Genomic DNA, 16,980 nt, shown 5'->3' on the forward strand with positions numbered 1-16,980 from the left:
AGGATTCAATGATTGAATGATTGTGACGAGCTTCAAACTCCTGAGGGCGGGGCGTTAGTGACAGACGCAAAAGAATCACTGGATTCTATTCCGACATGATCGAGAACCGACAGCTGGATAGCCGTGCCGTGACAGGGTGCGTTGAACATTTCCACTGAGAGGATGGGAGGTAGCCACTGACAACGGTGAAACCCTTGCATACAGCTTGCCATGGAAAGGAGTAAGAAGGATTGGATGAAGATAGTAGGAAAGCAGAGAGACGGAAGGGACCAAGCATCTTCATACGCTTATCTGAAATTCCCACCAATGAATTACATAAGTATCTCTATCTTTATCTTTATGTTTTATTCATCATTCATAACCATTTGAGTTTGCCTGACTAAGATTTACAAGGTGACCATAGCTTGCTTCATACCAACAATCTCTGTGGGATCGAGCCTTACTCGCGTAAGGTTTATTACTTGGACGACCCAGTACACTTGCTGGTTAGTTGTGCGAAGTTGTGTTTATGCCATGGTATTGAACACCAAGTTCTTGGGTTCATCACCGGGGATTAATTGAGTTGTGAAAAGTATTGATCACAATTTCGTGCACCAGGCATCGATTTCATGGGACCATTCCCGCCTTCATACTCAAACATCTACATCCTTGTGGGAGTAGATTATGTGTCTAAATGGGTTGAAGCAATAACAACACCCACTAATGACACCAAAGTAGTGATGGATGAACTCATTTCTGCAATAGACAGTTGGATTCTGTCTTAAATTGTTGCGGAGTTAGCCAGTAGCAACACAGTATCATCTCCAAACGAATGGGCAAGCTGAAGTCTCAAATAGAAAACTAAAGCGAATCTTAGAGAGGACAGTAAGTGCCTCTAGAAAGGATTGGGCTAGAAAGCTTGATGATGCTCTGTGGGCATACAGAACAACTTTCAAAACCCCCATTAGAACTTTACCATATCAGTTGGTATATGGGAAGTCTTGTCATTTGCCAGTGGAACTAGAACACAAAGCTTATTGGGCTAGTAGATTTCTCAACCTTCTGCTTAGAAGCATTTGAAAATGCAAAGATCTATAAGGAAAAGGCAAAAAGGTGGCATGACAGGAAGTTAGCTTCCAAAGTCTTTGAACCAGGACAGAAAGTCCTGCTCTTCAACTCAAGACTCAAACTGTTCCCTGTGAAACTCAATTTCCGTTGGACTGGACCATTTGTGATTACTAGTGTATCACCTTTCGGGCATATAGAACTCCAAGGTAAAGAAAGAAGGTTCACTATCAATGGATAGAGAATTAAGCATTACCTTGAAGGAGATATAGAGCCAAGAGGCTCAATACTGTTACTAAGTTAAGTACAATAAAGTCCAGCTAAAGACATTAAAAAAACGCTTGTTGGGAGGTAACCCAGTGATTCCTTCTATGTTATTAATCCTCTAATTACTTCTATTTTAATTAATTTTCTTGTTAATAAGTTTTTTATTATGTTTTAAGTTAATTTTAATGCTAGTGATCATGCACAGTGCTTAAATAGAGACAGAAAGATGCTGAACAGCAAACAGAATAGGGTGGCAATTGGGCATTCAAACACCCATGGAGACAGCAAGCCTGGCGTTAAACGCCAGCCAGGAGGCCCTGGCTGGGCGTTTAATGCCCAAGAGGGGGCAATACTCTGGCGTTAAATGCTGGCATTTAAACGCCAGCCAGACAGCATGGAGATCACGTCAAATTTTCAATCTTATCTTGATTCAACTCATCTTCTTCCAATTTAATTTCAAAAGTTCTTTGATTTTTGAATCAAATCTTGTTCAAATATCTCAATTTCAATTTAATTTCAAAATTAAAACACTTTTTTTTTCAAAATTTTTTTAATCCTCTTCAAAATTTCATATCTTTTACAACTTGTTTTCAAAATCTTTTTTTATCTTGTTCATATATTTTATTAAACTTTAAAATTCTTTTCATACTTCTTATCTTGTCTTTAATGCCTTTTCTATCCTCTTTAAATCTTTTTTTCTTTTAAATTTAACAACTTATCTTTTTTAACTTTTTCAAAAATCTTTATCTTTTATTCATGATTATTTTTGAAAATCCCTCCCACCTCCCTATATATATGTGTGACCGTGCCCCCTCCCTCACTCACCACCTCTCATTCGAATTCTCCCCTCTCTCTCTCTTCTATTCTCTTTTCTACTTCTTCCCGTCTTACTTTTTGCTCAAGGACAAGCAAATTTTTAAGTTTGGTGTGGTAGGAGCCCTGTTCTCTCATCAAGAATTCAATCCTATGGCTCCAAAAAGTAGACCACCCCAAAGAACAAGAAAGAAGACAACTCAACAGCTATTTTCAAACCTGTTCAATTTTTCACCAAACAACATGAAGAACATTATCACAAGATAATAAGTAAAAGGCTAGTAATCCCTGAAGTGGGATTCAACGTTGGAGAAGAAGAATACCCAGATATCCAAGAGCGAATTCGAAGGAGGGGCTGAGAGATTCTGGTTGATCCTTAGTTGAATGTTGGGTACAACATGATCCATGAATTCTCTGCAAATCTATGGATGGAAGATAAGCAAAAGGAAGACAAAACAGCCCTCCATACCTTTCGCACTATGATTAGGGGGAAGATCATGTATTTTCACCTGGACAAGGTAAGAGAGATCTTCAAACTACCTCTGCAACAAGATGACCGTGAGTCATACAACAGAAGGGTTGTAGCCAACCAAAAGCTGGATCAAGTCCTAGAGAATATATGCATGTCCAAAACTCAATGGATTGAGAATACAAAAGGGGAGCCATGCCAGCTAAAGAGAGCCAGCCTCAAGCCTGTTGCTAGAGGATGGCTAGACTTTATTGGCCATTCTATACTCCCCACAAGTAACCGCTCTGAAGTCAATATTGCAAGAGCTGTGATGATTCATTGCATCATGATAGGGAATGAGGTGGAAGTCCACCAAATAATCCCCAGTGAGATTTACAAGCTATCAAATAGCGATTCCACAAGGGCCATGCTGGCTTATCCAAATCTCATCTTTCGCCCACGTCAAGAGGCTAAGGTTCTGATCCAAGTGGACAGCTTTATTCCAGTGGAAAAAGTAATCACCAAGCAGGTGATGGATAGCTCCAAGATAGAAGATGATGACCTCAAAAGGAAAGCACCTGAGCCTTCCCAAGAGATCCCTCCAATGGAGTAATGGAAACAGCTGAAGGCGTCTGTAATACACTTACAAAGCACTTTAGATAAGCTTAGAGAGGAGCAGAAAGATCATACTAGCATGATTTGCAAACTGATCAAGGAGCAAGCGAAGTAGGGGCGTGAAATTGAGGAGTTGAAGTGCCAGAAGCTCTCCCATGAAGAGCCCACTACCTCTCAAGTTGAAGAGCCATGCGCCCCACAGCCTGAAGAAACCAGCATCCCCCAAACTGAAGGTTGTTGAGTTTTAACTTTATGACTATTCCTATTCCTGTCTCACGTATTTCCATCCTGATTTAGATTTGCATGATTACTAGTAGCATTTAAGTCTTTTATTTTTATTTTTATTTTAGGTCTTTTAAATTTTAGAGTTACATAAGCATTAGTAGTAATTAATTAGCTTTTAAATTTTCCAATTAGCTATAAATTATTCCTCTTATCATCATTAAATATGAATAAAATAGTAGATTTTTTTAGAAGAAATAAAAATGCATAAATTTTTTAGCTTTCCAATAAAGAATAGTTAATTATTTTGATGTGGTGGCATTGCTTTAGTTTCTAAATATGTGAATAAACAGTGCATGTTTGAAGTTGAATTTTATGATGCTGGCTTTTGAAAGAATGAAGAAGAAGGAAAAATATTATTGATAATCTGAAAAATCTAGAAATTGATTCTTGAATCAAGAAAAAAGCAGAAAAAAGAAAAAAAAGCATGTTGCAAAAGAAAAATTAATGCATGCGAAAAAAATGGCAAAAAGAAAAAGAAAAAAATAAAAAGCAAAAAAATCCATTACTGCCCAAAAATGCAAGAAAAGGAAGGCAAATTGAAAAAGCCAATAACCCTTTAAACCAAAAGGCAAGGGTGGGTCTCAAGTCTTTGAGCATCAATGGATAGGAGAGCCTAAAGGAATAAAATCCTGGCCTAAGCGGGTCAACCAAGCTGTCCCTAACCATGTGCTTTTGGCGTGAAGGTGTCAAGTGAAAAGTTTGAGACTGAGCAGTTAAAGTCATGATCCAAAGCAAAAAGAGTGTGCTTAAGAACTCTGGACACCTCTATCTGGGGACTCTAGCAAAGCTAAGTCACAATCTGAAAAGGTTCACCTAATTAAAATGTCTGTGGCATTATTGTATCGGGTGGTAATACTAGAAAACAAGGTGCTTAGGGTCACGGCCAAGACTCTGAAAGCTATGTTCAAGAATAAAAAAGATATTAACTAGGAGAGTCAATAATATCATCTGGATTCAAAGTTCCTAAATATGCCAGCCATTCTGATTTTCAATGGATAGTGAGATGCCAAGACTATGCAGAAGCAAAAAGCTACTAAGTCCCACTCATCTAATTGAAACTGAGCTTCATTGGAAACTCAGAGATTTATTGCATCCTAATCTTCTTTTCATCCTATTTTATTTTTAGTTGCTTGGGGACAAGCAACAGTTTAAGTTTGGTGTTGTGATGAGCGGATATTTTATACGCTTTTTGGCATAGTTTTCATGTAGTTTTTAATATGTTTTATTTAGCTTTTATTAAGTTTTTACAGGTTTTAGTGGTAAATTCACATTTTTGGATTCTACTTTGAGTTTGTGTGTTTTTGTACCATTTCAGGTATTTTCTGGTAGAATTTGAGGAGCTAGAGCAGAAGTCTGATTCAGAGACAGAGAAAGCACTGAAGATTCTGTCCAAATCAGACCTCTTTGCACTCGGAAGAGATTTTATAGAGCTAGAGAAGTCCAAATGGAGCGTTCTCAACGGCTCTAAAAAGCTGACTTTCAGAGCTTTTCATCAATGTATAATAATTCATATGTTTTTCCGAATTAGAAGGCCCAAAACTGGCGTCCAACACCAGCTTCCTGCCCCCTTTCTGGTGTCCAGCGACCAAGGAGCAAAGCCCAATGTCCAAACGCCCAGAGAGGACTTCATAGCTGGTGTTCCACACCCAAAAGACCTCATAGAAGATGGATCTCATTAAAGCTCAGTCCAAACACTCACCAAGTGGGCCCCAGAAGTGAATTTTTGCACTAAAAATACTGTTTTACCCTTACTAGTCATTAGTTTAGTATTTAAGGGATTTAATTCATGTTATTCGAGACTTTACATCACTTTTACCATCATACACATTTCATCAATGTATTTTACCTCAGTATGAGTTTCGAAACCTCCTAGGATAAGGGGAGGAGCCCTGTTGAGTTCTATGAATTAATAAAAGTATTACTATTTCTTTTCCGATCCGTGTTTGATCTGTGTCTAAGATGTATATCCAACCTTCATCGTGGTGAATAATATGATATGACAAATTACCTTTGTTCATCACACTAAGATGAACGTGCCTGACAAACACCTGCGTCTACTTGGGTTCGTGTGAATACGTGACTGGAAAGCACGAGCCAACAGCTATGTTTTTACATCCCTTAGACGGTTAATCCACGACTTTGTTGGGGACTTCTCGAGACACCACTTCAGCCGATTTCTGGGGAGATTAGGGTCTCCGTAGTATAGGCTAGAATCCAAAGAAGCATCGTTCTCTGATCCGGAAGATTCGACCTTGTCTGTGGCATTTTAAGTAGGATCGCCAGGAGAATGACTTGATAGCGCTTCACCGTTTGCCAGATTGGATGACCACGGCCAACGGCGTTCAATCTGTAGCAGAGGAGATCAATGACCACGGCCCATGGTGTTGATCACATACAGCCTGCCATATAAGAGATAATTCACAAGTAGAGAAGATAGTACTACCAGAATTAATTCAGAAAGACTAAGCAACTCCAACTCTTAACCATTCTCTTTTCATAGTTTACACAACTTCTGAATTCTAATTACTCTTTTTATTTATTCCTTTTTATGCAATTAAAAATCCTAAACTCCATAATTCTACAATCTTCTGATCTGTCTGACTAAGACCTGCAGGATAACCATAGATTGCTTCAAATCATAATTTCCGTGGGATCGACCCTGACTCGCTCAGGTATTACTTGGATGACCCAGTACACTTGCTGATACAATAGTATGAAAGTGTGGGGATTCGTGCTACCTCAATGCTTATTCTTTGAGTCAAGAGGTATATTGTGTTGTCATTGTTTGAGTGTGTTAAACTTTGAGCGAGTAAATAAAGTGGTACTGAGGTATATATTAGAACATTTGAGAGAGAATGTGAAAAGGAGGCAAACTCATATCAAGAGTAGCTATGATGAGCCTTTATTGGAGCCAAGAAGTAGAAAATTTGATGATTTAGTATTTCGCTCACATAATATTTGTGAATTTGTATCAGAATCTAAGGAGTTGACTATGATTCTATACCGCGCTTATGATAATGTAATGGCTGAGATAGAAGAATATAAAGCCAAAAGTAAAGGAAAATGTTTCTTATCACATGAAGATGCTTTATTGGATGAGATTAATGACCTTCAAAGCCCATCACATATAAGAATAAGAAGACATTTCAAAAATAGATTCGGATCAAATATTGAAAAATAGATTTCAAATACAGCATAGAAAAAGAAAAAAATCTCTAAGTGAGATAAAATTGATGTTCTTTGATTAGGTAAAATTGTGTTTGTACATATTAATACTTGTGCTAATATATGCTTTACTTTTTGTAGTTAAACCTTTTATATGGTGGATCAATGACGCAACCAAATTTTAGCCTTTATCATGGAAAAATTATAAATTATCAATTCAAAGATTTAATGCAATAAGATAGTATTTTCGGTGATTATATGGATGACATTCGGTGTTGAGATCGAATTTCGGTGTTATTCTTTGAATGTTTTTCTTTTCGAATTATGTCTTATGTTAATGAATTTATAGTGATAGATTTTATTACTTTCAGTGTTACTGTGTTTATTCGATAGTCACTTTTGGTTTTTCAATTAGTTTCTGCAATTATATCGTGGTAAATTGTTTTAGGTGGCAATGTTTACAAATTTTTTGTGCTGGTGTTGTTTGTTCAATATATTTAGTAAATAAATATGAAACCTAGATTCATTGAAATAAATAGGGGATTGCAATACCATATAAATATTTCGATTGAAGTCTAATATGGCAATGGAGATTATCAAAAGCAATAGTTGCGAGAAACGAATCGATCGATGAACTGGTAGAGTAATTGGTTTAATGGTCTAACCAGGATTCAATTGGTTTAATTAAATATAAAATAAAAAATAAAAAATTTAATATATATAATTTTAAATATTTAAATTCAATAATTTTTAAATTAATAAAATTCAAAATTTTACAATTTTGCATAATAAATTATCCATAATTTGACATTAGAGATTCACAAACAACTTCAAGCATCAAAGTTTATAATTAAAAAAATACATAAATTACAAACACATAATGTTCTACCACTAAAATAAACAACATTAACAAACAAATTTTTAACTAATCAAAGCCACTATTCATCACAAATTATAATCATCATTAAGTATTCTAATGTCTCCATATTAGGTAATCTAAACAAATAAACAGAAACAAAATTAGCTCAGACAAATTAACTCAGCAACAAATTATTATCATAATCATTTAATTGAACCATTATTTTAGAAAATCAACAACTCAGAACAAACAAAAATTAACAAAATTAATATTAACTATTAGTAAACCCAGTATTATTAACATAAGTATTAACAAAATCTAGAAATCAGCAACTCGGTATTATTAACAAAAGTACAAATTATAAAACAAGAAAAAATAATTTCAAGCAGCAGTGCTTACCAGCGGCAAGGGAGGAAGGCAAGTGACGGAGATGGAAGAATAGGAACTACCGCGATGGAGGAACCGAAGTGAGCTCGGACAGAGAACAAGAAAGATCTTGAAGAGGGTCGTTGAGCTTGGGACAAAGACAGAGAGACTGAGCTCAAAGAAATGACGATCGAGAAATGATGAGTGGAGAGGAGATCTTCCTGCAACTAAACCGGCCGGATGATTGGTTTTCTATTAACCCAGTTGAACCGGTCGATCTGGTTCGATTTTTAGAACTGTGATATTTACAAAGAGGAAAAAGTTGTGTTTTTTTTTAATTGAACAATATCCAAAGAATTTAATATCAATTGAGAACACTAGGAATTCTTAACAGTATTGAAAGTTTATAATATTCAACCAATGTACTTTCTATATTTCCTAATAATAATTTACAGAAAGGGCTTGATACTAAAGCAGATGCCTTGGAGAGTCTTACGGCTTCAGATTCTGAAATCACTTGATCTATCAATTTATTCATTTTGTCAAAGAGAACCAGTGAAGCATATTCCTATCTGTAACGATCAACTTACTTTTTTCCAGTTCTTCTATGTATATTTTTCTTTGTTGATCTTTTCGGGATCAATCATCTCTAACCATTTCATGACATATATTATACAATTATAGCTAAAAAATAAAAATAAAATAACATAGTAAAATATGTTCAATTGCACAGGAAGAGAAAAGCACAATAAAATATATAAAATAATACCATACTGATGGTGTAAAAACTAACTCAGCAAGTGCATTGAATCATATCAAGTAATACTATGGTGAGTGAATATCGTTTCCATGAGGATTAATAGACTGAGCAAGCAATACTTAATTGATTACTACTGATGAGCGGATATTTTATACGTTTTTTGACATTGTTTTCATATAGTTTTTAGTATGTTTTGTTTAAGTTTTATTAAGTTTTCATAGGTTTTAGTGCAAAATTCACATTTTTGGATTTTACTTTGAGTTTGTGTGTTTTCATGCAATTTTAGGTATTTTCTGGCTGAAATTGAGGAGCTTGAGTAGAAGTCTGATTTAGAAGCAGAGAAAGGACTGCAGATGTTGTCAGGATCTGACCTTTGTTCACTCAATAGAGCTTTTCTAGAGCTATAGAGGTTTAAATGGCGTGCTCTTAATGGCTATGGAAAGCTAACATCAAGGGCTTTCCAGAAATATACAATAGTTTATACCTTGTTTAAAAAATGAAGGCCCAAAACTGGTGTTCAACGCCAGCCACCAGCCCTATTCTTGGGGTCCAGCACCCACAAGGGAGCAACTGGAGTTCAATGCCCAAAAGGGGGTCCCTAGCAAGTGTTCAATGCCCCTAAAGGACACTAGCACGTGGGAGACACTCAAGCTCAGCCCAAACACTCACTAAGTGGGCCCCAGAAGTGGATTTTTGCACTATCAACTTAGTTTATCATATTTCTGTAATCCTTAGTCATTAGATTAGTATATATAGACAAGAGTTCACCCTTGTTAGAGGACTCTTGCCCACTTTCATGTTTACCATTGTATTTTTCTATCAGCATGAGTCACTAAACCTCCTAGGTTAAGGTTAGGAGCTCTGCTGATTTTCATGGATTAAAAAAAAGTACTATTGTTCTATTCAATTCGTGTGTGACTCTATTCTAAGATGTATCTTCATCCTTCAAACTGATGAATGGGGTGATCCGTGACAATCATCTTCATTCTACATGGGTTCAGTGTGAGTCCTAACCAGAGATCACTGAACCACCAGCTTGATTATACATCTCTTAGACGGCTAATCCACGACCTCGTTGGGGACTTCTCGAGACACCAGTTCAGCCGAGGGATGGGGAGATTACGGTCTTCGTGGTAGAGGCCAGAACCAAAGGTGCAGCATTCTCTAATCCGGAAGATTCAACATTGTCTGTGACATTTTGAGTAGGATCATCATGGGAATGAACTACAGGAGCTTCACCCCTCCTTCAGATTGGGGGCACACTAAACCTGGCGTTCGGCCTGAGAGAGGAAGATTCAGCGGCCACGACCGTACGGCGTTGATCACTTACAGCCTGCCATGGAAGGAATCACTCATAGTTGAAGAAAGACAGTAGCAAAGGTTGATCCAGAAGAATGAAGCATCTTCGAAGCTTCAGTCGTTCTCTTATCATTAATTTCACTCAAATTAAGTAATTTTATTCCTATTTATGTTTTATGCATTTATTTCAACAAACTATCTTTTCTAATCGCCTGACTAAGATCTACAAGGTGTCCGTAGCTTGCTTCAAAACAACAATCCAAATGGGATCGACCCTGACTCACCTCGGGTATTACTTGGACGACCCAGTGCACTTGCTGGTTCAATTGTGCGGCGTTAATTTCCGTGCAACAACTACTAAATAGACAATTAAAACAAAGGATTCAGAGAATTCAAATGTGTAACAGAGGCAAAGTAAATAAGTAAAGTAATTAGATAAAAAAATAATAATGATGTGAATGTTAAGGTTTTGGAGATATTCACACTTTAGGAAAACAATCCTTGTATTCATTTATTTTGAGCCATGCAAAGATCAATTCACGACAAATTATAAATAATTAAATTCTAAATTCTTGGCAATTCAATTTCTTTTTAACCCAATTAATCACTAATTCCTTAGTCAATTATTTAAGAAAAGTGGTTATGCACAATTATGATTTATATTCACATAAAATTCAAAAGTGATCCTAGGTCGAATTATATGTCACTTATTCAAGCTAGTTCTAAACCAATTAAAGATTATGAGAATTATAAAGTCGTACACTTTTTAAAACACTATTCCTAGTTAAGCTTAAAAAGTAATGTGAAAGAGTTTTCAACCTAATTCTAATATTAAATTTCCCAAAGTAATACTAGAATCTAAAATATAGTTAAAATATTTTCTAACAATTCTAATATTTAGGGATGAAGAATGAAAACTCAAAAATAAAATAGATCAAAACATAAACCTCAAAATAAAATAAACACTTATATTAATAATCCATGAAAAGTTGAACAGAGGAGAATTAGTTGCTCATGATGCAGAAAACCAAAAATAGAGATTAAAATTTAGATAAGCTAAGGTAAGCTAAACTGGGATGTCCTTCGGTGGAATTCCTTGGACTTATTTATTTTCTAACCTAAACCTAACTTTTAAATTCAAAATAGAATCAAATAAAATCTTTCCTAATCAATCTAAACTAAAAGTGATCTTCTCCTTGTAATTGAAATTTAAAACTTGGCCATTACTTGGAGTGAAATCACGGGCCTTGCAATTAGTCTTGAACTTAGGTGAAGTAGCATGACACTTAGGTGAAGTGTTGAACTTGGAGTGGCACTTGATGGACTTGGCATGACACGCCCTTGTAGTGGCTTCCCTAAAGACTTCCTGAGCTTTGGCCTGGCGTGCCACTTGGTGAAGTTGGCATGGCACTTGGAATGCTTGGCGTGGCACACCTTCGTGTGGAGGTTGAGATTTGAACCTGGCATGGCACTTGGGCATAGTGTGGCATGCCTTTGCCTTGGAGGAGTCTCCGGAGGTGTCTTGATCCTAGCATGGCACACCGTTGGGAGGGCGTGGCACTTGGAAGGCTTGAGCATGGCACGCCATCATGCCTGGGAGGTAGCTTCTTGCTTGGCATGGCACTCCATGGAGGGGCGTGGTGCAATCTTCCATTGGTTCCTAGAGGTGTTTTTAAGCTTGCATGGTTCCCTAGGAGTTGGCCCAATATGGCACTTGAGGTTTGGGCGTGCCAGGCCATGCCTTGGCCCTCTTTAAAGGCGTTACACACCTGTTTTAAGCTTGGCATGCCATACCCTTTTTTTCTTGGGGTGTTATTTTTATGAGCTGAAATATATTGGTCATGTGTGGCTCAAAATGAATGTCTACTATAGAGATATGCATATCGTTTTGAAACTCTAGATGTTAGATTTCTAACGCTACTAGAACTGCCTCATTTGGACCTCTATAACTCAAGTTATGCTTGCTTGAGCATAAAGAGGTTAGAATTGATAGCATTTACAAATTCTCTTTGAAAGCGTTACACTTTTCTGGGGCTTCGCTGCTTGTTCCTCTTTTTCTTTGGTCTTGCCTAAAATCTTTTAACAATATCCTAAATATATCAAATCTCAAAACAACTCCACATAAAATCAATTAAGTCATAAGAATCTCAATTATAATGAGAAAATTACTAACTTTATTGAAAGGAATGATAAAGAAAAACAACTAAAGATGCTCATGCATCCCAACACCAAACTTAAGATCTTGTTTATCCCCAAGCAAAACAAGAACTATGCACAAAAGAATTTTCTAAGTGGAGTGAGTTGAAGAATTGTTCCATGAAGTTTCAGTGAGTGAAGTGATCAAGTGAGAGTGGGATTAATTCTGAATTGTGTGATCACAAGTGGGTCTTAGTGCTTTTTAGGCTTATAATTGAGAGTCTTAGAACTTAGGAATTTGTAGAGGTCTTTTTATAAGTATTCATCTTCAAGACAACTTTCCCCTTTCTTTCTTTTGTTGAGTTTTTTTTCTTCTTATTAAGGGTATTTTCTCTTAGCTTCACTCTAAATGTTCTATCTCAAGGTAGCTCTTTAGAGTAGCTTTTTAATCGATACTTCCAAACCAGTTGATCCAAGATATCAGGTGATGAAGCACCCCTCGAATTTACTCACTCAAGTCTCTCTTTGACATAGCAACACCACAAGCACTTAACTAGGAATTCTTTGAGTTTTATTTCTTTTTTATCCTTTCCAGTCATTGATGTTCAGAGCCTTGGGCCTTTCTCTAGTTCTTCGTTTTCTTTTCTTTTTTTTTTCTTTTTTTTCTGCTTCTTGGTTTTATAGATTTTTGATAATCTCTATAATACTTCTCTAAACTTTATTCCATGTCTTCGAACTCTCCATGTAAGTTTTCACAAACATGTAACCCAATATATAATAATACTATCATACTTTTACTTTTCTTAATCTTACTTACCCCAAAATTTAAAAGTTTTCTTTAACTTTTTCATTCAAAAGCTCTATGTTACATGTTTAAGGATATTGGGTACAAGTAATTTCAAAAAATAAGGTGATATGAGGAGGAATAGAATCTTGATTATCAACTGAAAATAGATATAAGATATGAGGAATTAAATATCAAAGACAAAGTTATCTCCCTCTTGTATCTTCTTTTGTTCTTCTAGGCTATGTTTCACGTAGCCTCTAATATCAAAATTAGAGTGGTTGCTTGTCCTTAAGCAATAAAGAAAAAAATTGGATGGTGAAGTTATGTTGAATGATCATGATTATTTATAAAAGTAATGTATGCATGAGCATATATAAATAACAAAACAAATTAAACCATACTAAAATAAAGGATACTAATGACTAGGTTGCCTCCCAATAAGCGCTCTTTTAACGTCACAAGCTTGATGTGTTGCTCTTGTTTATGGTGGGAATGGAACATGGTACTTTAACTCCTCCCCTCTCACTGTGAACTTGAATTCCTTGCCTTCATCTATGAGCTCAATGTGTTCAAGGAAAAGAATTTTGTTTACTGTGTAGGGCCTTGACCATCTGTTGGATTTTTCTGGAAATATCCATGTGATGGATGGAATTGTAGCACTCTTTTATCCTAGTTCAAAATCTCTTTTGGGGATTACCTTGTTTTTCCATCCTTTAGTCTTCTTTAGAGTCTTTCCTTCCTCCTTACTTGATGATGCACGCTTAACCTCAAGAGGGGTTTTGTTGGTACCCAGAGAAGTAGTCTTAAATTTTGTCCCTTTTCTCTTCTTTGATGATTGTGTCTTCCATCAGTAGTATCACTGCTACTTCTCCTCTTCCCTTCAAGCATGAAATTTAAACTTTCATAGGCATTTTATTAGGGGTTTCTTGGATACTTGGATCAATTGAATTAATCTTCACACATCTCTCTGTGTCATTTGAATGGTGCATGATCTTAAAGACATTAAAGACTAATTGCTCATTATGTACCCTCAACATGACTAATAATGGCTCTTCTAGTAGCTAGAAATGATCTTCCTAGAATGATAAAAGCATTCTCAGATAGCTTCTCTATGGCATTCTCAAGAGAAAAAAGCCTTTGGTGAATTTGTGGTTGTATGGGAGGAGATTGTTGTTCATGGGGTGCATTAAGATTTTTTAGCTCTTGATTTTTCCAACTTAAATTGGGGTGGTTCTTCCATCCAGAGTTGTAAATTTTAGAGAATGGGTCATTTTGTGGTAGCCTTGAGAAGTTTTTCATGTAATTTACTTGCTCCATTGATGCTTACTCTTTCTTGAATAACCCACACTCTTCATCCTTATAGGCTCCTCCACACAAGTTACAAACAATAACATGTTTTCACTGCAGATGCTTGCATGTGATCCAATTGTTTTGTAAGTGAAGAGATTTGTTGAGACATCATCTTGTTTTATGCCAAAAGTGAATCCATGGTGCTCAACTCTATTACCCTTCTTTTTATTATTCTTTCGGTTGAGTACATGTATTGATTGTTGGCCACTATGTCAATTAATTTCAATGCTTCCTCGGCTATCTTTCTATGTAAAGAATCCATCGCTGATGATTCACACAATGTCCTTGAGGCTTGGGAGATCTATCATAGAATGTTTAAAGTTGTAACCAATTGGAAAACATATCATGAGAGCACTTTCTCAACATCTCCTTGTATCTTTTTCAAGTTTCATAGAGGAATTCTCCTTCCTTTTAAGTGAAGATTTGAATGTCATGTCTTAGTTTGGCCAACTTTTGTGGTGAAAAGAATTTGATTAAGAATTTATTAACCAAATCCTCTCAAGTTGCTATGCTATCCAAGGGTTGAGTTTCGAGCCACTATTTGGCTCTATCCCTTAGAGAGAATGGGAAGAGTCTTAGCTTGATGGTTTTGGGAGAAACTCCATTACTCTTTACTGTATCACATATTAATAAGAAGCTAGATATGTGCAAGTTTGGATCTTTTTGAGGACTACCACCGAATTGATTTTGTTGCACCAATTGAATGAGTGAAGGCATCAATTCAATGTTATTTGCTTGCACATTAGGCCTCACTATACTATTTCCACAACTATCACTGGTGGGAGTAGCAAAATCACTAAGAGTCTTCCTTGGATTATTCTCTTTAGCTGCCATGATTTTGGGTTCTTCTACTTCTTGTTGAGCTCTTGATTTCTTCCGCAATTGATGGAGGATTCTCTCAATTTCTAGATTAAATTAGAAAAGTTCTTTGTCTTTGTTATCCTGCATGCAAAAACACAAAGAATACCAAACTTGAAAGGTGAAAATTCCCACCGTCACAGTGACGAAAATTTCCGATGAGTTGAAAAGAAAGATTAAAAAGGTCTAATTTAGATAATCAACTAAACAGTTTGTTATCAATCTCAATTAATCTCCGGCAACAGCGCCAAAAAATTGATGGTGTAAAAACCAACTCGGCAAGTGCATCGAATCGTATCAAGTAATACCATGGTGAGTGGATATCGTTCCCACAAGGATTAATAGACTGAGCAAGCAATACTTACTTGATTATTACTAATTAGACAATTGAAACAAAAGAATCAGAGAATTCCAACTTGTAACAGTGGCAAAGTAAATAAGCAAAGTAATGAGATGAAAAACAATAATAATGTGAACATTAAGGTTTTAGAGATGTTCACTCTCTAGAAAAATAATCCTTGTATTTATTTATTTCGATCTATGCAAAGATCAATTCATGACAAATCATAAATAATTAAATTCTAATTCCTTGGCAATTCAATTTCTATTTAACCCAATGAATCGTTAATTCCTTAGTCAATTATTTAAGAAAATAGGTTAAGCATAATTCTAATTTATATTCACATAAAATACAAGAGTGATCCTAGGCCGAATTATATGTCACTTATTCAAGTTAGTTCTAAACCAATTGAAGATTATGAGAATTATAAAGTCGCACACTTTTTAAAATACTATTCTTAGTTGAGTTTAAAAAGTCATGAGAAAGAGTTTTCAAGCTAATTCCAATACTAAATTTTTCAAAGTAATACTAGAATTTAAAATGGAGTTAGAATGTTTTCCAACAATGCTAATCTTTAGGGATGAAGAACAAAAACTCAATCATAAAATAGATCAAAACATAAGTCTCAAAATAAAATAAACACTTAAATTAATAATCCATGAAAAGATAAACAAAGCTCCTAACCTTGACAGAAGAGGATTAGTTGCTCATGATATAGAAAATCAAAAACAGAGATTAAAATTCAGATAAGCTAAGGTAAGCTAAACTGGGATGTGCTTCGGTGGAATTCCTTGGACTTATTTATATTCTAACCTAAACCTAACTTTTAAATTCAAAACATAATTAAATAAAATCTTTCTTAATCAATCTATACTAAAAGTGATCCTTTCTTTGTAATTGAAATTCAAAGCTTGGCCATTACTTGGAGTGAAATCATGGGCCTTGCAATTGGTCTTGGACTTGGGTGAAATGGCATGACACTTAGGTGAAGTGTTGGACTTAGGTGGCACTTGATGGACTTGGCGTGGCATGCCGTTGTGGTGGCTTCCCTGGAGACTTCCTGGGCTTTGGCCTGGCATGGCACTTGGTGAAGTTGGCATGGCACTTGGGCACAGTGTGGCATGCCCTTGCTCTGGAGGAATCCCTGGAGGTGCCTTGATCCTAGCGTGACACGCCGTTGGGAGGGTGTGGCATTTGAAAAGCTTTGGTGTGGCACGCCTTCGTGCCTAGGGGTAGCTTCTTGCTTGGCATGGCACTCCATGGAGGGGCTTGGTACACCATCTTCCATCGGTCCCCGTAGGATTTTTTAAGCTTGAATGGTTCCCTAGAAGTTGGCCCAGTGTGGCACTTGGAGTTTAGGCGTGCCACGCCATGCCTTGGCCCTTTTCAAAGGTGTTATACACCTGTTTTGGGGGTGGCATGCCATGTTCTTTTTCCTTGGAGCGCTGTTTTTACAAACTGAAAGATGCTGGTCATGTGTGGCTCAAAATGAACGTTCACTATAAACATATGCATATTGTTTTGAAGCTCTAGATGTAAACTTTCTAACTCCGCTAGAAATGCCTCATTTGGATTTCTATAGCTCAAG

The 16,980-nt window shown here is 36.2% G+C and overlaps 1 non-coding gene across 1 annotated transcript; it reads left to right on the forward strand.

Annotated features, from left to right (window-relative positions):
- Positions 1-14,530: 14,530 nt before the first annotated feature.
- On the forward strand, positions 14,531-14,638 carry LOC127747284 (small nucleolar RNA R71). Its single transcript, XR_008009084.1, has one exon. It is a non-coding gene; the product is annotated as a small nucleolar RNA R71 (small nucleolar RNA).
- Positions 14,639-16,980: the final 2,342 nt, after the last annotated feature.

This window comes from Arachis duranensis, chromosome 4 (assembly GCF_000817695.3).
Source record: "Arachis duranensis cultivar V14167 chromosome 4, aradu.V14167.gnm2.J7QH, whole genome shotgun sequence".
NCBI classification, from domain to species: Eukaryota; Viridiplantae; Streptophyta; class Magnoliopsida; order Fabales; family Fabaceae; genus Arachis; species Arachis duranensis.